This window comes from Phascolarctos cinereus, unplaced genomic scaffold (assembly GCF_003287225.1).
Source record: "Phascolarctos cinereus isolate Bilbo 61053 unplaced genomic scaffold, phaCin_HiC Scaffold_4;HRSCAF=312, whole genome shotgun sequence".
NCBI classification, from domain to species: domain Eukaryota; kingdom Metazoa; phylum Chordata; class Mammalia; order Diprotodontia; family Phascolarctidae; genus Phascolarctos; species Phascolarctos cinereus.
Genome location: NW_027555847.1, coordinates 162989590 through 163010965, shown reverse-complemented (window position 1 = coordinate 163010965; position 21376 = coordinate 162989590). Strand labels below are relative to the sequence as shown.

Genomic DNA, 21376 nt, shown 5'->3' with positions numbered 1-21376 from the left:
TCTTGAATTAGGTCTATACTTCCTTTCTGTGAAATAAATGCACCTGTAAAAATCACTGGTCAGTGTCTCATATGCAAAAGCTTCTGGCATAATGGATAGGGTGATAGACTCAGAGTTAGGAAGTCCTGATTTTGATTCCTGCTTCAGGCACTGAATATGTGAACGTGGGCAAGTTATTTAACCTCTCTCAGCTTCAAGTTCCTCATCTGTAAAACGGGCATAATAATAGCATCTATCTCACAGGGTAAAGATTAAATGATGGTTGCAAGTAAAAAAAAACACATAAGGATTTGCTATTACTCATCTCAGAGCAGCTCCTGCAGATGGGCATATTAACGAACATCCCTTTCTGGCTATAACATATCTTCAATAGCCTAAGTATTACCTCCACATATATCTTTCCATTGTCCTTTGGACAGATTGTAATTTTACTTACTCTGAGAGTACTGAATTCTAAGTATTTACAGATGCATAAGATCAAAATGAGAATGAGAATATGTATATTAGGGAGAATTTTGTTATAGTGAGCAGTCTGAGATCATTGAAAGTTTAAAAAAAAATTTTCAAATATAAACCAATCTCTTCCTAGTCAATATTGTGCCCAGCTCATTATAATTTATAGTATGCATCTGGTATTAACATGTTGATTGGTCACTAATTCAAAGGGGTACCCATGCAGTATATGTTATAGTCTGGATAATAGGGTTTTTTCATCCACTTTGTTTTTCTATTGTGGATAATTAGACAGATCTTTTTTCCCCCCCTGAAGATTCATTTCACTCTGGAGGCTTTATCTGGGGCTTAATTTAAAAATGCAATATTATCTTTGCATAGCGCATTTGAAGGATCTCACCATTAATAATTGTTTTGTTTGGATTTAACACAGGACATCTTTTACAAGATAGTCAAACACCTTTGATGAACATATATCTCTCTACTTAATACCTCACTTGATTTAAATTGCCTGGCAACAGATGAAGGAAGTAATTGCTTCAGTTGTCTTTCAAACGTAGCTGGATAATGTATAGCCCTGGAAGTACATGTGAGTCATCTTACTGGAGGAAAGCCTTTAAACATTATTCTCTGTCAAGTCAAATATTTTCTTAAAGTCAAAAATAAATTCTATAAGATTTCAATATCTTCTACACCTAAATCAGTGATGTGGCAATAAAGATGTGGTCTATTGCAGAAAAATCACTTGTAAAAGACAACCAGTGGAGATAGCTCCAGAGGAGAAAATGAGGCTGATGACTTTGCACAGTCCTGCTTCTATTAAATCCAATTTACTTGCATGTCATGGCATCACCTCCCTGATGTCATGGTCCTCTTCAAGAATGAAAGATAAACAACAAATGCCCATTGACTGACTGATTGATGTGTGAGACATTATGATGAGAGGAGATCCAAAGATGAACAAGGTTCCCTGGTTCCTCCATGGACCCAAGGAGAAAGGTAGACCTGAAACTCATCATCATTGGAGCCCTAGTAGTGGAAAGACCTCCCTTCTGAATTAGTATATCCACAAGATTTTCTACAAAGATTATCAGACCACCCTGGGAGCCAGCATCCTCTCCAAAGTCATCATGGTATACAACACAACATTGGAGTTACAGGTATGAGACACAAGAGGTCAGGAGCAGATCCACCCCATGGTACCTTCTACAAGCACTCAGATGGCTGCATGCTTGCCGTCGATGTCACTGACCGAGACTCCTTCCATGCCCTGGCCACCTAGAGGAGGGACATTCTCCAGAAAATGGTTCCCACAGAGCAAGTTTTCCCCATGGTGGTACTGGGGAACAAGATCAACTGGATGACCAGGAGGTTTCCCAGGAGAAAGCCCTAGACTGGTGCAAAGAGAAGGACATACCCGACTTTGAGGTCAGTGCTAAGAATGACATCAGTGTGGAAGAAACATTTGAACTGCTGGTCAGACAAACACTGTCCCAGCATCGAGGGATTTTTGAAAACTGCTCGACTGATTCTATCAAGCTTTCACCAGCAGGTAAGCCAAGGAATAAATGCTGCTGATGCTGGAGACAGAGGCCACCCTAGGAAAGATGCTGGGATTGGGTAGAAGATTGGGTGTCCTCCACTCCTATACTCTGTAACCTCTGTCCCAGACTGCTGAGACCTGGTGACAAAAGGAGAATCTGGATGAACCTTAAAGACAAGCAATACATTGTCACTGGTTGAGAGCAGAACAGAGGATGCTGGTCCATTATAAACGTTTCTTCCTGCCGTACAACAGCAGAGGGATGAAACATTGTTGGAATCATGAAGTCCTCGACCAGGAAGAGGCCTTCAGTGTCGTAGATCTAGAACGCAAACAGGATTCAGCAGCCTTGTAACCCGGCCACCTTGTTTTACAAATAAGGAAGCTGAGGATTTATATAAAGAGTTTTAGTATCTCAGCTAATGTCACACAGGTAGTGAGCAGCAAAGGTATGATTTGAAAACAGGTTCTTCATTGTTCCACACTTCTTCAAATCCTCCATTTTACAGATAAGGAAACCAAGATATGGAAGGGAAGTGCCTGACTGTGATCACATATGGCTAAAACTAGAAACCAGGTCTATAAGATTTGGAGTCTTTTCTCCATCCCCAACCTTTCTTTCTGTCAAATTCCTGTCGAGAACTCTGCAGTAATATGGAATTGTGGTTAGAGCACTGGAATTTGAGTCAGGAAGATGAGAGTTCAAATCCCTGTGTGACTGTGGGCAAGTCATTTATCCTTTCCTGGCCTCAGTTTCCTTAAAATGGGAGAGATGGACTCAATGACCTCTAAAAGTCCTTTCTAGCTCTAACTCTATTTTATTATTTGTCTAAATCTATTTCATTATTTATCTAAATCTATTGGGGAGGAGGGACCTCCTCCCCAAATGAAAAATTAAGCACTATAATTATCTTCATTGGAAACCTACCCTTCCTATCCTCCACTGTATGGACAGCCCAATTTAACAAAAATTTCTTTGTTGGATTTAATATCCTTGGACAATAAGAAGAGAGAGAGAGAGAGAGAGAGAGAGAGAGAGAGAGAGAGAGAGAGAGAAGAGAGAGACAGAGAGAGACAGAGAGAGACAGAGAGAAACAGAGAAAGAGACACAGAGACACAGAGAGAGACAGAGAGAGAGGGTCAACCTTAGTCTGGCTGTATGAGCCACACCTCAATGCCAAATAAAGGCCTTTAGGATTGAGCCAGACGCTTTCTGAGAAACCCATTCTTGTTATGGAAAGTACCAAAGAGCTGTGGATTAGAATGCTGGGAAATCTCAGTTGTAGTCTGAGCTGTGCCAATTACCAAGTTAACCACTATGAACTTCAGTTTTCTCATCTACAAAATGAGGGCAATGCTATTTGCCCTCAAAAAGTTATAGTCGTCTCAAATGAGACAGCATGCTTTGAAAACCATCATAGTCTCTACAAACGAGCATAATTATTTGTTTACCTTGATAAGGTTCTAAAGGTGCTGCCCCAGGGACAGAGCAAAGCGGTGAAAAACAGCTATGCATTCTATGGGACAGGTGGTTTGAAGCAGGGATCTCTGGTCAAGAGGAAAAATCTTGGTTTCCCCTTGTGTTACCCATGCTGGCCCAAGGTGTGTCTCCCATTCCTCTCTGCCTGTGCAGTGCATCAGAAAGAATGCTGCATTTGGACTCAAAGGACCTGAGTTCAATCCTGGCTCTGCCACTTACTACCTATGTGACCTCAGGCAATCATCTAACCTGTTTAGGCCTTAATTTCTTCATCTGTAAAGAGTTGGCTTGGACAATCTTCAAGGTCTCTTTCAGCTTTCAATCTGTGATCCTAAGTTTCTGCCCAGAGCTAAGTGCCACAATCAATCAAGGGGTAAAGGTAGAAGGGGGTAGAAAGGATAGGAGAGGGTCCTTGCTTCCCCCTTCTGCTCATTCCTTTGTTTTCCCTTTGTGGCGAGTGAAAGATGAAATGACTGAGGAAAATAAATGTCTGATCTTCCGAGCATATCGATTTATTAAGTAATGCATGCCAATTGCTTAACAAAGCAGGACCAGATTTTCTCACCATAGACCTGGATCCCAAACATAGGGGAAGACAAACTTTTATACATTAAAAACAATGAATCAAATAAGACCAATTAAAAGAAAAAATAGGATTAAAAAAAGACTAAAAAAACCCCCTCAAAACAGCATATTGTTCCCACTAGAGTTTGGTGTACACAAATACTTTCCAGTGCTGGGGGCAGGAAAAGGGAGTAACTATGAAGTTGTTTCCACCCCACCCAGGTGGAAATCAGGCATGAGGTGAAAATAAAGAAAGAAGATAAATGAAGAAGCTGAAGGGGTGAGGGAGAGTGGTGCAATGTGTAAATCAGAAAGCAATTACATAGCATTTACTGTATGCCATACACTATGCTAATTGCTGAAATACAACGAAAGAGCTCAAACAGTCCCTGATATCAAAGTGCTTACATTCTAATGGGTGAAACATGTCTATAAATAGATATGTGTAAAATATATATGCAGAGAAGCAGACTTAAAACCAGAAATTATGAGGTCTTTAAAGAGCATAAAGATATGTCAGGCCTGGTATTTAGGGTACAAGTTCAAAGAAAGAAAAAAGGGCAACAAATAAGAGTTTAAGGTGGGTAAAAAGAATTATTACTTTTTTCATACTGACTGACCTCATAGGTATGGTGCATATCATTTTAAAGCTTTATATATTCAGTTTCAATTGTGTCTGACTCTTTGTGACCCCATGGACTATAGCTCACCAGGCCCTTCTATTCTCCACTGTCTCTTAAAGTCTGTCCAAGCTCATGTTCGTTGCTTCCATGATACCATCTATCCCTCTTATCCTCTGCCATCATCCCCTTTTCCTTCTGTCTTCAGTATTTCCCAACATTAGTGTTTTTTCAATGAGTCTTATCTTCTCAACATGTGGCCAAAATATTTAAGCTTTAGCTTTGATATTTGACCTTCCAGTAAACAGCCTGAATTAATTTCTTCATGTATTTACTGATTTGATCTCTTTGCTGTCCAAGGGGTTCTCAAAAGTCTTCTCCAGCACCACAATTTGAAAGAATTGATTCTGTGATGTTCAGCTTTCCTTACAATCCAGCTCTCACAGCCATACATTGCTACTGAAAAACCATAGCTTTGACTATATGGACCTTTGTCAGCAAGGTGATGTTTCTGCTTTTTAGCATGCTGTCCAGATTTGCCGTAGCTTTTCTGAAAAGGGGCAAGAGTATTTTAATTTCATTGCCACCTGCAATGATCTTTGAGTCCAAGAATATGAACTCTTACACTGCTTCCATTTCTCCTCCCTCTATTTGCCAGGAAGTGACAGGACTGGTTGCCAAGACATTAGTTTGTTGTTGTTTTCGTGTTAAACTTCAAGCCAGCTTTTATACCCCCCTCTTTAATCTTCATCAAGAAGCTTCTTAATTCTTTTTCACTTTCTGCCATCAGAATAGTATCATATGCATATCTGGAGATTGTTGATATTTCTCCTGGCAACCTTAATTCCAGCTTTCGATTCATCCAGCTTGGCATTTCATATGATGTGCCTTCATATAAGATAAATAAATAAGGCGACAATACACAGCCTTCTCATACTCCTTTTCCAATCTTAAACCAATCAATTGTCCCATGCTCATTTCTGTTGCTTCTTGGCCTGAACACATGTTCCTCAGGAGACAAATAAGATGACCTGGTACTCACTTCCATTTCTTTGAGGACTTGCTACATGTTATTGTGATCCACATAATTAAAGGCTTTAGGCTAGGTTTGAACTAGGAAGATGAGTCTTTCCAACTTCAGGCCTGGCCACCTAGCTGTCCCAGGGTTAGCCCTACTCTCTGTCTTTTCCTGAATCCCCTTCAACTTCCATTGCTATGATTGCCTCCCATTAACTTCCAAGGAAGCTAGGTGACAGCAAATAACTTCTTCCCTAATCACATTTCTTCATCTTTCCTTTTGTCCCTTTCCTTTTCTTTCCTTCCTCTCTTTTCTCTGTCCCTCACTGTCTTCCTCCTTCCCATCTTTTCTCTTTCCTTCCTTCCCTTCCTCCTCCTTCCATTCTTCCTTTTCACCCTTCCTTGCTTCCTTCCTTCCTTCCTTCCTTCCTTCCTTCCTTCCTTCCTCCCTCCCTTCCTCCCTCCTTTCCTTCTTTCTCTCCTCCCAGAAACTTAATGTGAAAACACAATCTGCATAGCATATAGTAGCTCAAAATTCTCAAGATAAGCCAGCCTGAACCTTCCCCAGTAACTAGGATTACATGTGTGTATCACCCTTCCTGGCCCCTTCTCCTGTTTCTATCAATGATGTCTTCAAAATGTGCATGCCGTGGACTAGGTTTTTTTTTTTAATGCCTATCTCTGAGCCAGGAAGACTTATAAAGTAAATAGTTCCCAACAATCATTGAGCAAATGATTGTCTGTGCCCTCTGGTTCTATGGCATTTTTTATGGTTCCTTAATTTTGTCCTTATAATTTGGTGACCAATCCTACTATGATCCTTTCATCCTGTTATGTCCACATTCCTCATTCTATGCAGTAGAGACTGAACAAAAGAGTCTGTCTTGGACGTATTCCTTGACTCTCTCTTCCCTTATCTTTTATTCATGTTTCCTTCCCCATCACCTTTGAGGGTGAACTTCCTGTTCAGATCCCCAAACATACCCAGTTTGCATCCGCAACTAAATCCAGGATAGACCCATGAGACATAGATCGTTCTCATAAATATTCATAGCAATGAAAATGTGGGCATTTTGTTATGTTACCAATCTGTTGCCAAATCCTACTGATTCTACCTTCATAACATCTTTCATATATGTTCCCTTCTTTCTTCTGTCACAGCTGCCACACTGGTCTAGGCCCTCATTATCTTAATCCCTCTACTCCAGTCTGTCCTCCACTTAGCTACCAAATTTCTTTTCCTAAAGCAGAGGGCTGACCATGTCAACACCAGTTCTAACCATGTCACCCCTCTATTCAATAAACTCCAGTGGATCCTTCCTACTTTCAGCATCAAATATAAAATCCTCTGTTGGGCATTCAAAGCTTTTCATAATTTGACCCCTCCTACTTACCCAGTCTTTGTACACCTTACTGTCCCACTTCCCTTTACACATTCTGTGATCCAGTAACACTGACCTGCTGCTCCTCATACAAATTGCTCAATATCCTGACTCTGAGCATTTCACTAGCTGTCCCTTACGTCCCTTGTGTCTGTCCCTTATGCTCTCCCTCCTTCTGATCTCCATCTCCTGGATTCCTGGCTTCCTTCAAATATAAGCTATTTCAACTTCTACAAGGAGCCTTACCCAATCTGTCTTAATGCTAGTCACTCCCCTTTGTTGATTATCTCTAATTAATCCTGTTTACATATTTGTTTGTACATAGCTGTTTGCATGTTGCTTCCCCATTAGACTGTGGACTCCTTGAGACCAGGAACTGCTTTGTTGTCATTGTTGTTGCTTTTGGCTTTCCTCTCCAGCACTTAGTGTGGTGCCTTGCACACAGTCGGTGCTTAATAAATGTTTGTTGACTGAGTAATAGATGTCTTCTCAGTCACTTTTATTTCATCTTCAGTAAAAACTCTGTTATGACTTCCCTCTTCTCCTTTGAAATAATCCTCCCATTCAAATCACTTTTCAGGACTCATCAAACTTCAAGACTTCTTCAGTGGCTGAGTTGCTTTGGGTGCTTCTGGCTTTCAGCTTAGGAAGAGAAAGTAGAAGATGCCAACCCCACTTCAGGTTGCTGAAGAAAAACCTCTGGGAAGACGAGAGCAGCAGGTAGTCTCTATCATGTGTCTATTCTCAGCTTGCTACACTAGAGATTTAGAAAAGTTTCCCCTTGGGTGAGATCTAGGACACTCTCTTATTTGAACTGAGTTTCTTGCTCCCAATGGGAGAGCTTCTTCACTATATTGTCTGGTATATATTCTTCTATGTATATATTTTCTGATTTGTTTTGCTATGATTTGGATGAATGGAAGAAAGAGAGAAAGAAGGGAAGGAAGGAAGAAAGAGAGAGAAGAGAGAGAGAGAGAGAGAGAGAAAGAAAAGAAAGAGAAAGAAAGAAAGAAAGAAAGAAAGAAAGAAAGAAAGAAAGAAAGAAAGAAAGAAAGAAAGGAAGGAAGGAAGGAAGGAAGGAAGGAAGGAAGGAAGGAAGGAAGGAAGGAAGGAAGGAGAAAGAAAGAAAGAAAGAAAGAAAAAAGAAAGAAAGAAAGAAAGAAAGAAAGAAAGAAAGAAAGAAAGAAAGAAAGAAAGAAAGAAAGAAAGGAAAGGGAGAAAAAGAAAGGGGGAAAGAAAGAGGAGGAAAGAAGGAAGAAATAGGATGAGAAAGAAAAGAAAAGAAAAAAGGAAGGCAATCCTTGGATTCCTTTCAAAGTATGATATGCCCAGTGAGGATTTTTTCTGTGTATAATTGGTCAGGTCTAGCTGTTCTTCCTAAGTTCATCTTCTTACCACTTCCTCACATAGAACAAGCTTGTTGGTAGTATCACATAAAATACTTAACATGTGCAAAATGTTTTTTCCCCATTATCATTATCATTGTTCAGTCAATCAGCCAACATTTATTAAGTGCCTACTATGTGCCAGATTTTCAGTGGGTGCTGGGAATGCAAAGGCAATGAAACAATCCCTACTCTCAAGAGCTTACATATAAAAGGGATGACAACAGGGACACATATACAGATACAGAGGATCGATCTGAAGAGAATACATGGAAATAAATACCAACATATAAATATGAAATATTTTGAGCTCAAGGGCCCTGACAACTGATAGATCAGGAAAGACTTTAAGTATAAGGTGACTCATGATCTTTTGACTTGAAGGAAGAGAAGGCTTCTATGAACCAAAGTTGAGGAGGGTGTATGTGCTAGGCACTGGGGACAGCCAGTGCAATGGAAAGAGGAGCAGTGTGGCTGGGTCAGAGGGTGAGAGTGTTGAGATGTAACATTTAATGAGACTGGATAAACGAAATGGGCCAGGGTGTGGAGAGTTTTAAAAGTGAAACAGAAGTGGTTAGAGTTGATCCTACTGGCAATAGGGAGCCAGTGGAGTTGATTGATTTATCATCATCAGATAACAGAGGGGGTAGAGTCCAAAAGTGCCTGTTTCAACAATTTTTGCTGGCAAGAAAAGATCACCATAAAAGCATCAGCAGATCTGTTCCCTTTGCATTTGGTTGTTGTTCACTTCCTCATGACATCTAAAAATGTTCTCTACTTTGTTTTACTTTTATCTCCTGACAAATTCCCTGAAAGCTTTTTCTTCTCGACTGCTTTATTTTGAAACCATTTTGTGAAGTGTTTTGTGCTTGTTCTTTCTTTCTCTGCAGTCTTTTGCAGATGAGTTTGTTCCGAGAATCAATACACCTTGCTCTTTTCTGCAGTCTTACCACCTAGCAAAAGGTTATGGAACATTTTACTAACTGAGGTGGTTTCTGAAGTCTTTCAGCTTAATTGCTATGGTAACTTTTGTGTAGGTTAAACTGCTCTGGGAAGTGATAGTAATCAGAGTCAGCATCTTGAATTTTATCCATTTCTCAATGTTGACAACTTGTTTAAATAAGTCTGGTCTTTTTTTGTTTTTCCTTCTAATTTTGTGTTTTCCCTGAGACCATCAGGCTGCATGTAGACAAACAAGATACAGGTAATTAAGAAATCATTGGCAATCAGTTACTTCTTGGTTGTTAGGATACCATCATTTTCACTAAGATGTTGGTTATTCACCATACGCAGAATCTTTTAACTCTCTTTTTCAACAAAGAATTCCTAATACAAAAAAAATGGGGTTAAAAAAAAACAGGGTCACCTCTACACCACCTACACTGAAAAGGCATTGGAATAGGATTTTATGTGTTATTTAAATCAATATGACTGGTGCTTAATGTAAAGCTAGGAGCTCCTGGCCCCTCTGCCTTGGTGTGACAGGAAAATTAAAACTATAGAAGTGCAGAGGGGAAATAGAATGAGTATCTATTGCAACAGTCAACTTTGCTGATTCCTCCTCTTCCTCCTCCTCTCTCTCTCTCTCTCTCTCTCTCTCTCTCTCTCTCTCTCTCTCTCTCTCTCTCTCTCTCTCTCTCTTTCTGTTTGTCTCTCTGTCTCTCTCCCTCTCTGTCTCTCTCTCTCTCTCTCTCTCTCTCTCTCTCTCTCTCTCTCTCTCACACACACACACACACACACACACACACACACACACACACACACACCCCTGATGCAGTACGCATGAGAATATTCTCATATAGAATATGATGGGGATATAAACTTTTTGAGTTAGATCACAGTGAAGCATGCAAGATTTTACTAAGGCTTGGCCAATAACCATAATGGCTAAGGTGACCTACCTACTAACTTTCACAACCATTTTGGCTTTTTTTAAAATATGAAATACAATTACAGTTTTTTTTCCTCACCTCAAAATATTTTACTCCACCATTCTGCATGCTTAATGGTCTACTTTGTGTACCAGTCAGCTCAAGGGTTCAGTCTGGCAAAGGGAACCTTTAATCACACACACCATTGTGAGGAAGGCTCATTATTCTTATGCCATAACATAAAATGACTTCTCATAAACCCAAAGAATGTTGGGAGTTGGGACGGGCCTTAAATATTTTGAATCCAACTACTTCATTTTAAATATGACAAAACAACACCCCTAAAGGTATATTAACTCTTCCAAGGTTACATAGCTAGTTACTGGCAGACGAAGGACTAGAACCCAGTTGTCCTGTCTTCCAGCTTGGTGCTCTTTGCTGTTCAAGTTTAATAACAGGGGAACTAGAGAAACTGAAAAACATTTTGTCTTTCAGAGGTCATTGAGAAAAAGTATTTGCTAATTCCATCCACGGATAAATAAATAGTGATATAATAGCAGTTTCAAGTATTACTTTATAGAGTCTACATTTTTTTCATGGGTCAGCTAGAAATGCAAGAGACTTCATCATCTACTTAGGAAACCAAGGTGCCTTAGAAAGATAAAACTAAAAGAGCATATTCTTTCTCTATGTGTACTAGGAATGCATTGTCCAATCAGATAGAGTAATTTGTACAACAGAATTCTATCAAAACCCTCACTTTCCATAAAACCGTCTACAGCAGACCTTTCCTGAAGGTCAAAAATGAGCATTAGTGAGGAATAAAGTTGCAAGTCAATGAGGTGCAAGTAGTTAATGAATTTATAAGAATGTTATAAATAGTCTACCTTAATGTACTAACATTTCAGGAAAAAAATGTTCCATGTATCAGAAGCACAGAACACTGACAACAGATCTGCTGAAAATGCACTTACTTTTTATTTTAAGCACTAGGCATTTCATTACAAATGGATAAGTGAACATATTTGTGCCATTAAAAATGAAATATGCAACCTTACAACGAAGAAAATGCATTTGTGGTGGTTACTGGTGTGTTATAAATGTTCTGAGCAATAAACTCCATGTAAATCATTCTTAAAAGAGTACATTACTGTGTGTTCTGCTCATATATATTATTTCTGTTTATTCTTTAAACCTCAATGAAGGGGCAAAAATCTTTAAAATAAAAACATTCCTGGAAATGTCTTCCAAAGCTAAATTTTACAGGTAGCCAATACAATTAATTAAAGAGAGGAACTTTGAATGTAAAAGATGTGGACAACTAGGGAAAGCAGTTTTAATTACTCTTTATACCATGTAATACTATATACTTAGAGTAGGGAAGATTTGGTTTGTTTGTTTGTTTTTGTTTTTTGTATCACAATGCAAAATTGTGCTTGGTGTTCAAAGCTCTTTATAACTTAGTCCCCTCCTGCCTTTCCAGTCTTCTTATATCTTCCTTCCTGCCATACACTTTTTGATCCAGTGTCAGTGGCTTCCTCATTGTTCCATAAACAAGACTTTCCATCTCTTGGCTCTAGGCATTTTTTTCTGGCTGTCACCCATGGCTTGAATGTTCTCCTTCCTCATCTTCACCTATTGCTTCCTTTACATCCCAAGTAAAATCCCTGCCTAATATAGGAAGTCTTCTCCAACCCCTCTTAATTCTAGTGTCTTCCATCTATTATTTCCTATTTATCCTGCATGTGTATAAATATATCTGTCTATCTATCTATCTATCTATCTATCTATCTATCTATCTATCTATCTATCTATATGTATATGTATATATTTTTGTCTCCCCTCTTGATTGGGAGCTCCTTGGGGGCAGGGACTATATTTTGCCTTTTTGTATCCCCAGCACTTACCACAGTGCTTGGCACATAGTGCTTAATAAATGTTGATTGATTGATTGATTGATTAATAACCATGTTCTGATATGTCTTCTTCAAGGAACCTTCTCTTATTTGAAAGAAGTTACGTAAAAGCAGCTGACATGGAAGATACATTTGACGTCATATACCATCTCCATTCATATTCTCCCACTTCTCAAAGGAAAAGAGGGAAGTACATTTCCTCACCTTCTCCCTACCCCTGCCCAAGACCTGAAAGGTTCAGATTCATTAGCGTTCTTTTCATTAACCTTAAGATGCCATTGAGTAAACTGTTTTGGGGGTTTCTGTTTACCATTAATTTGCACCAGTTCATGAAATTTTCCCACGTTCCTCATATTAATTCTTTTGTTATGACAATATTCTATTACATTAATATACCACAACTTGCTCAGACATTTCTCTACCTGGAGCATGCCATCTTTGTTTCCAGTTTTCTACAAATACAGAAAAACTGTTTCTATAGAGACAACATGACTAAAATGTCATCACCCTTTGCACCAGAAATTTAACTACTAGCAGATACATCAAGGAGATCATTGGTTAAAAGGCTCCATGGACAACATAATATTTATAGTAGTACTTTTCTTGTAGCAAAGAACTGGAAACAAAGAAGATGCCCCTGAAATAGGAAGTGGTTAAAGAAATGGTGGTATACTCATGTAATAAAACATTACTTTGCTGTAAAAAAAATGATTAACATGATAAAGAAAGAAGTAAAGAAGACAAGAACTGATAGAGGAAATGAAAAGGGTAATGAAAACTGTATATACTACTATCACAACAGCCTAAACGGAAAAAAAAATCTGCAAAAAAAAAATTGCATGTGAAAATTGCAAAATTAGACAGAACAAACACAAGACCCAAATAAGAGAGCTGAGAAACCTTCTACCCCTTTGCAGAGGTTGGGGGTCTATGGGTGTGCAGTATTGCATACATTGTTAGACTTTTTCAATGTATTAATCAGTTTTATGGATCTCTTTTTCTCTTCTTTCTCTTTTAAAAATAATCTTTGTGGTAGAATGGCTCTCTGAAAAGGGGAGATGTATAGAGGGGAAAATTTAGGCAATGTAAAAAAAATCTAGAAAAGTTATTTTTTAAAATGTTACTGTGCAAATTTCCATAAATGTAGAAACTTGTGTTCTGTCTTTTAGCTCCCAGGTATCAGTAGGTCGATCCCCAGGTCAAAGAATAGGAAGAGTTTATTAACTCCTACTGAGAGAATTTTCTCCCATAATACAGTTACCATTAACCTGTATTTCTTTCATTCCATTGAGATAATAATAAGCAATAATAATGATTAAGTAGCTAAGTGCTTTACAAATATTACTTCATAACAACCCCAAGAGGTAGGTGTTATTATTATCCTCATTTTACAGCTGAGGAAAATGAGGCAGATGGAGGGTAAATGACTTGCTCAAGTTCACACCTGAGTAAGTGTTTGAGATGGGATTTGAACTCAGCTTATCCTGACTCTAGGCCCAGTACTCTCTCCTCTGCACCACCAAGCTGCCTAGCTTATATGGTACTGCTAACCCAGGTTATTTAGTTTGCATCTTCCTAGTGCTTTACTACATCAACTCACAACATTCCTCAGATAAGGAAAGGTCATATTTAACTTTCTAGCATGAAAGAGAGGAGAATGAGGTATATGGTTAAACCTTAATTCCTTATTATTTAATGATGGAGAAATAGACTGGCTATCCAAAAATGCTACACTCAACATGTGATCATTCACAGGAGAGAGAATGGATATTTAAAATCAAGAAGAAAGGAACCCGACATTTTAAGGCTTAGGAGGTTTTTTGTGGGGAAGCTTCCTGGCCTTTCTGAAAAAATGTTTTCATTTCTGTACTTCAGAAGATACACCAGAAGAAAGAGAATTGCAAAAAGAGCATGGACAGCTGGATTATGTATCATTAACATGCTTCACACAGAAGAGGAGAGAACAGATTTGGGGAGTATTTGGAGAAAAAGGTGAGTATGGTTGCATTGGAGACAAGCCTCATAATTGGCTATCACATGGACGATGTGCTGGCAAATAAATTTAACAACCAGCTCTATGAAAATGCAAAACACACTTTTAAGTTAAATCTAGGCTATTAACATATTCCCCATCACTTTTTTTAAAAGTATAGATGATTAACAAAGCAATAAATTAAGCCCAGATTTGTAGCCTTTGCCAAATTTCTGAAGAGTAAAAGCTTACAATGAAAATTTAACAATCAGCTCTCACTCACTGGTTTGAGCTGGTTCCAGCATACCTTTAGATGTGACTCATATTCTCACCTTCTAAAATGATCATCCAATACGCTAAGGACAGAACACATCCTCACTAAAATCAGGACACAGCCTCCACTTTAGAGACCCCTGGTACTAGAATGGGTTTCAAATTTGAGTTTTCATCAGAAGCTGTTTTGTATTTGAAAAGGTGGAGTGAGAAGTCATCATTACCACAGTGTAGCTTTTTCTTTTCCATTTCTTTCCTGAAAGTTCAAAAAGTATTCCACAAATGTCAGCAAATGTTACATGCTGATCCAAGAATGGAAAATCAGCTTGAGAAATGTTCAATGAAAAGTTCATCAATCTATTTGATTTCACTATTTCCTCCTTCTTTGATGCATCTGTGTGATCCAACACTCTCAGAGTACCTTGCTCAGTTATCCTGTAATGCAGCTTAACAATTTTGCAAATAAGTTTTCCACTTCTTTTGGAAAGTCTCACAGAGAAAGAGCAAGAGATTATGAACAACAACTGACTGTTTACCAATTTCACATTATTAGCACTTATACTCTTCTTTTCAGTCCAAGTGGACTCCTTCCTGTTATCGAGTTGGAATACATCAAATATTCCATCTCCCACTCCCGCACCTTTGTACAAGCTGACCTACCTTGCTGTAAGGCTCTTTTTACCTATGACTTCTGGGACCCCTTGATGCCTTCAAGATTCACCTCAGGGCTACCTCCGTGAGGCTTTTCATAATCTTTCTAATGTTTTGCTCACCCACCAAAATTAGTATTTACATTGTACATGTTGTATTTACTTATCTGCATCTGTATCATATTACATATAAACCCTTCCAATAGAATGTAAGATCATTGAGGATCCTTGGGGGAACTGTTTAATTTCTTTTGTTTGTATCCCCAGCATCTGGAACAACACTGTATACATAGTAGATACTTAATAAATGTGGAAGGAAGAAAGGGAGAAATAGAGGACTGGAGAGAAGTAGGGAAAAAGGGAGGAAGGGAGAGTGGGAGGGAGGAGAGGAAGGGAAAGGGAGGGGGATGAAAGAAGGGAGGCAGGCAGGAAAGCGGAAGAGAGGGAAGAAGGAAGGAAGGAAGGAAGGAAGGAAGGAAGGAAGGAAGGAAGGAAGGAAGGAAGGAAGGAAGGAAGGAAGGAAGGAAGGAAGGAAGGAAGGAAGGAAGGAAGGAAGGAAGGAAGGCAGACCCTAAGAAACACTATCCCAGAAGAAGAATTCCTAGAAATGAGATTGTTCTACACTAGAAATTCTAAGCTACTGATCTATAATGCCAAATGTAGAATGTGGGGCTGGAAGCAACTCTGGATATTACTAGACCAATCCCTTCATTTTACAGATAGGGAACTGAGGTCCAGAGAAAATCACAGGGGCAAAATAAATAAATAAATACAGTAAGAGGAGGGGGGTTTGGATAGGAGGAGCTGGGAGGGAGAAGTTCTTTTCCTTCAGTTAAATGACTTTCACCAAGAGGACTGAGGCAAGTGCATCTATAGATATTTGCCCCTCTGATACTAAGGATTATTATAAATTAGATGTTTTCATTTTACTGTCTCATTTTCCAGTCCACAGTAAACAGCCACAATCCCATTATTCCATTTCTTGATTAAAAATTACAGTCCTTTTACAGCTAATAAAGCAAGAGAAACCAAATCACAGTTCTGTGGGTATTTTTCTCCATCTGATCTTAATTTAAAACAAGACTGTGCATACAGTATGTTCATCTAAAGGCAACTGCATGCTTCACTAAGATTTAGGTACATCACCTCATCCACTGTAAGGGCTAATACATTTTTGAGAAAGGACATTCAAATGTCAGAAAGAATGATCTACAACACCTGTCAATAAAAAGTACTCTGAGGTTCACATAAGTCAATAAAGCTTATTAGAACAATCTCAGGCATAAGTATCAATATACCAACTTGTGGACCTGCCCAGCCAGGCACCTTTTAAACAACCATTTCACTAAAGGGGTGATTCAATAAAAGCAGCAGAAGTAAAAATAAGATTCCATTGTTCTTAGAGAGGGTATCAGTCTAATACCATCTGAAACAGCTAGACAGATTCATGTACAAAAAGCTTCATATATTCATATATGGAAAACATACTCTTGGGGGAAATGTGGAAAACTCCCCTAGTTGTATAAGGGAACAAAGAATATACTTAAAATTCCTCAGGGATGAATGCTGAGCATGGGATGGAAGCATGTTGTGAAACTTCAACTAACTTATATTACTCATTCAAGTTCTTACTCATAGGTGACTTTCAGTTTGAAAAGGGAGATGATAAAAAATGGAAGCCTCCAGCCTCGAGAGTATGAACTGTTAGAATAATGGTGTTTTTTTTTCACAGTGGATAGAGCATTGGCCCTGGAGTCAGGAGGACCTGAGTTCAAATCTAGCTTCAGACACTTACTAGTTGTGTGACCCTGGGCAAGTTACTTAACCTCAAAGAAAGAAAGAAAGAAAGAAAGAAAGAAAGAAAGAAAAAGAAAGAAAGAAAGAAAGAAGGAAGAAAGAAGGAAGAAGAAGGAAGGAAAGGAAGGAAGGAAGGAAGGAAGGAAGGAAAGAAGAAGGAAAGAGAAAAAAAAGAAAGAAAAAAAGAAAGGAAAAAAGAAAAGAAAAAGAAAGAAGAAAAAGAAAGGAAGAAAGAAAGAAAGAAAGAAAAGAAAGAAAGAAAAGAAAGAAAGAAAGAAAGAAAGAAAGAAAGAAAGAAAGAAAGAAAGAAAGAAAGAAACAAAGAAATAAGGAAACAAACAAAGAAACAAACAAAGAAAGAAAGAATAGCATTTTATCAGCCAAATATCAGAATCAAACTGGTCAAGTCTCAGCCAAAAAAAAAAAAAAAATGAAGATATATCTCTGTCCAGCAGCAAACTAACAATGGCCCTCAGCTAGAGAGACAATTAGGCCACTTTAGGCTCTTTCTTCCTCACTCTAATGAGACCTCTGCCACTGTCCTATGCCCAAAGACATTTAGAACATAGACTTTATTTCCCAACAGCTGCATTCTTTGAATTCCACTCCACCATCATCATGCCCCCATGCCCTGTACTTTTCCTCTTGCCTAGTTTAGCTTCCTTTTGTGCTTTGTCTTCTCCTATTAGATTGTGAACTCTTTCATGGCAGACATTATCCTTCCTTTTTTATTTGTATGCTCAGGGCTGGCACATAGGAGGCACTCAATGACTTTGTTGTATAGGATGAGATGGGATGGGATGAGATGAGATGGAATGGACTGGTATTGTATTCCAAGGAGAAATATAATGGAAACTGGCACATGTCATAGTCAAAAAGAATACAAATTTCCTCAGAGTCTGGTTATATCACTCCCTTGCTTGGGTAATTTCAGGGACTCCCCATTGCCCTTAAGATAAAATACAAATCTGTCTGTTTGGTTTTTAAAGTCATTTATAGCCTAATTCCAGCCTATCTTTCAGGATGATTGCATGTTACTTCACCTAAAGTACTCTATACTCTAATCAAATTGGCCTACTTGCTGTTCCCTATCCACCACATTCCATCTCTTATTTCCATGTTTTTGTATAACCTTTCTCCCAGCTTGAAATCTTCTCTCTCCACACCTCTGCCTCTTGCATCCCTAACCTCCTTAAAGACTTCATTTGAGGGCCTCTTGCTTTCATGATTCAGCCAGTTTTTAGTGACCCTGCTTCCAAATCATTTTGTATTTATTTGGAATCGATCCTATATTGCCTTATCTGTGAATTATTTTAGATTGTAAGCTTCTTGAAGGCAGGGACTATCTCACTTTCGTATTTCTATCCCCAGTATCTAGCACAGCACCTACTTAATAAATGACTGTTGATCAAATGTTGATTTCAATGGAAAGAATTTCTTTTAAAAAAAGTTGAATTGCCAGTAGAATGGCAATCATTTGCTCTTACCATTTGATCAACTCCTCTCATTTTCCACTGGACAATTCTTGATAATATCCTTGGCATCTATTCTTAAAAATTACTCATTTGCTATTTGTGCAGCCTATTCACATACACCATGTGCCCCTCCTTTCCATAGCCTTCTGTGTGATACTCACCTTTAACTCTTTGGATGTCTAATTCTCTCCTCTCCTCCTCTCCCCTTACCTGAGGGTGTTCTGCCCAAAGGAAGCTAAATTTTCATGGTGGAAAGCTACCTAGTTAACTTGGGGTTTACTGGCTACATCTCTCTGTCTCTCAAAGACCAAGCCTTAAACCCAATTCACTCTGGAGCTCATAGATTGGACAATAAGGTCCCTGCCTAAGCACCACTTAATGGTTATTTTTTGGGCCCTCCTGGCTCAGAGTGAATGTAAATAGTAACTGTTTCTCTTTCAGCCAGTCACCCCGGGTCTTCACCGACCAGTTAGATTTTTTTTTTTTTTATTAAAGGGGCCATCCCTTGACTCACTTCTTGAAGAGGCCTATTCACTGAATGGGTGTTGCCTCATTCAAAGTGAGAACCTGAAAAGACCTTAGCTTAAAAGGGCCAGGTCTCCCATTGCATCCTGAGCCTTCTCCAGTCGTCCTGATGGATATCTGGCCACTGGACCCAGATGGCTCTGGAGGAGAAAGTGAGGCTGGTAACTTTGCACAGCGCTTCCTCACTCAAATCAAAGTCAATTGCAAGTCATGTCATCATCAAGGACAAACACAACAACAACATTTTAATAATGGTATTTTGGAACTGTGGACCTTTAATTACTAATGAAAGAATTAGAAGCCCCGCAATAACAGATGAGGTAAATTTTATAGTTTTTTTTTTGGGGGGGAGAAAAGAAGATTTTATCTCTTTCTTATTTAAGTCATGGCACATAAACCTCTCCTTTGCCCTTACAGGGCCTCTACCTTTGAGCTAAATAGCAAGGATTACCTCCACATTAATACAGTAGATCCCGAATAGAAGGTCAGCCTTCGTGGAAAGAGCCCTTGTTTAAGTCTTTCAGAGAACATTGAACTATAGCACATAGAGAGTAGAACACAAATTTCAAAGTGTCAGGAGATAGCACACCTGATAAGCAATGGCAAAGAAGTCACTTCCATGAGGTTTCCATTTCACACCAAGAGAATTATACCTAACCAATCATTCATCTCCACTGGCTAGAAAGAACTTGTGTGAATTCTGAGGGTGGAAAAAGAACATCAAGGGAAAATTTATACTTGGGGGGAATAATTAATGATGATTCTACCTAGAAAGGGAAGGAAGGTTTTTCCTTGTAAGGAATGAAGAGGACAATATTCTCCTTTAGGGTGATAGTATTAACTAGGTCATATTAAATATTCCCCAGATTCTCTGTGCTTTGGGGAATGTCATATTGCCAATCAACATGATCATGGAATGTAGAGGTCATCTTGTTTAACCTCTAGTTTTACAGATAAGGAAACTGAGACCCAGAGAAAAGAAGCAACTTGCCCAGCATTATACAGATAGTAAGTAATTGACTAGTTGGAAGAGTGCTTTCATATTCTCTGTTCGATTCATTCATTTATTCAACAAGCATTTAATCAACAAATATGTGCCAGGCTCCAGTCTAGGCACTATTACTGTTCAGTAGTTTTTCGGTTGTTTGTGACTCTTCATGACCCCATTTGGGATTTTCCAGGCAAAGATACTGGAGTGGTTTGCCATTTTCTTCTCAACTTGCCCAGGGTCACACAGCTAATAAGTGTCTAAGGTCAGATTTAAACTCACGAAGATGAGTTTTAGGGTGTCTAGGTGGCGCAGTGGATAGAGCACTGGCCCTGGAGTCAGGAGGACCTGAGTTCAAATCTAGCCTCAGATACTTGACACTTCCTAGCTGTGTGACCCTGGACAAGTCACTTGCTCCTAGAGCCATGAGAAAAAAAAAGAAAGAAAGAAATAGTCTCTGCCCTTAAGGAGCTTATATTCTACTGGGGGATATAGGGGAGAAATACAGTTAAATATGTACAAAATACATAAAAATGTAAAAGTTAAGTCATTTATGGTGACAGGGAAAGGGTAAGAAGTGACATCTGAACCCAGTCTCGAAGACAGGTAGGGATTCCAAGAGGTAGAGGTGAGGAAAGTGAGCATTGTGGGTAGAGAGGAAGCCTATGCAAGAACACAGAGGTAGGAGAAGGGATGTCTTGTATGCCTAATAGAAAGTGGGCCAGTTTGACTAGAATATAAAGTACGTGGGAGGGAGTAATATGAAAACAGCTGGGAGAAGCTGGAATCAAATTGTGAAGAATTTTAAATGCCAAGCAGAAGAGACCCAAAGAGGTTAATTAAATGACTTTTGGAATACGCTACTATTTAATGCCCAAGGCAGAATTTGAACTGCGGTCTTTTTTATTTCAGCTTGTGAAAAGTGTATCTACTAACACCATGCTACTGTCTTTGGATAAATGGAACTAAAGCTACTTCAAGAGTGATTTTGGCTGGTGAGAACCATGGAAACACCATGTGACAGCAAGGCTTCTTTCAGAGTAGGCTAGAAAGGGGCAGGTAGGTGGCACAGTAGATAGAGCACCAGCCCTAGATTCTGGAGGACCTGAGTTCAAATCTGGCCTCACACATATAACACTTACTAGCTGTATGACTGGCAAGTCATTCTACCCCATTGCCTAGCCAAAAACGGAGTAGTCTAGAAAGAGATATTCACTTCAGATTTTTAAAATGGCATAGAAATTTTCTTGGCATGATTTACACATATCCAGGAGGAAGGACTCTGCCAATTCTAAAGTTTCTATCCAACCTACAGATTCTATGATTCTGTGTGAAGCAATTGAGATCTTTAGGACTAACAATTAATAATAACATTTACATAGTGCTGTAACTGCAAAATGTTGTCCATGTCATCTCATTTTATCCTAACAATAGCCCTGAGAACTAGGTGCTATTATTATTTTCA

General features: G+C 38.9%; 1 pseudogene; it reads left to right on the top strand.

Moving 5' to 3' along the window:
• Positions 1-1434: 1434 nt before the first annotated feature.
• LOC110198595 (ras-related protein Rab-7b pseudogene) lies at positions 1435-2031 on the top strand (annotated as a pseudogene).
• The last annotated feature ends 19345 nt before the right edge of the window (positions 2032-21376 follow it).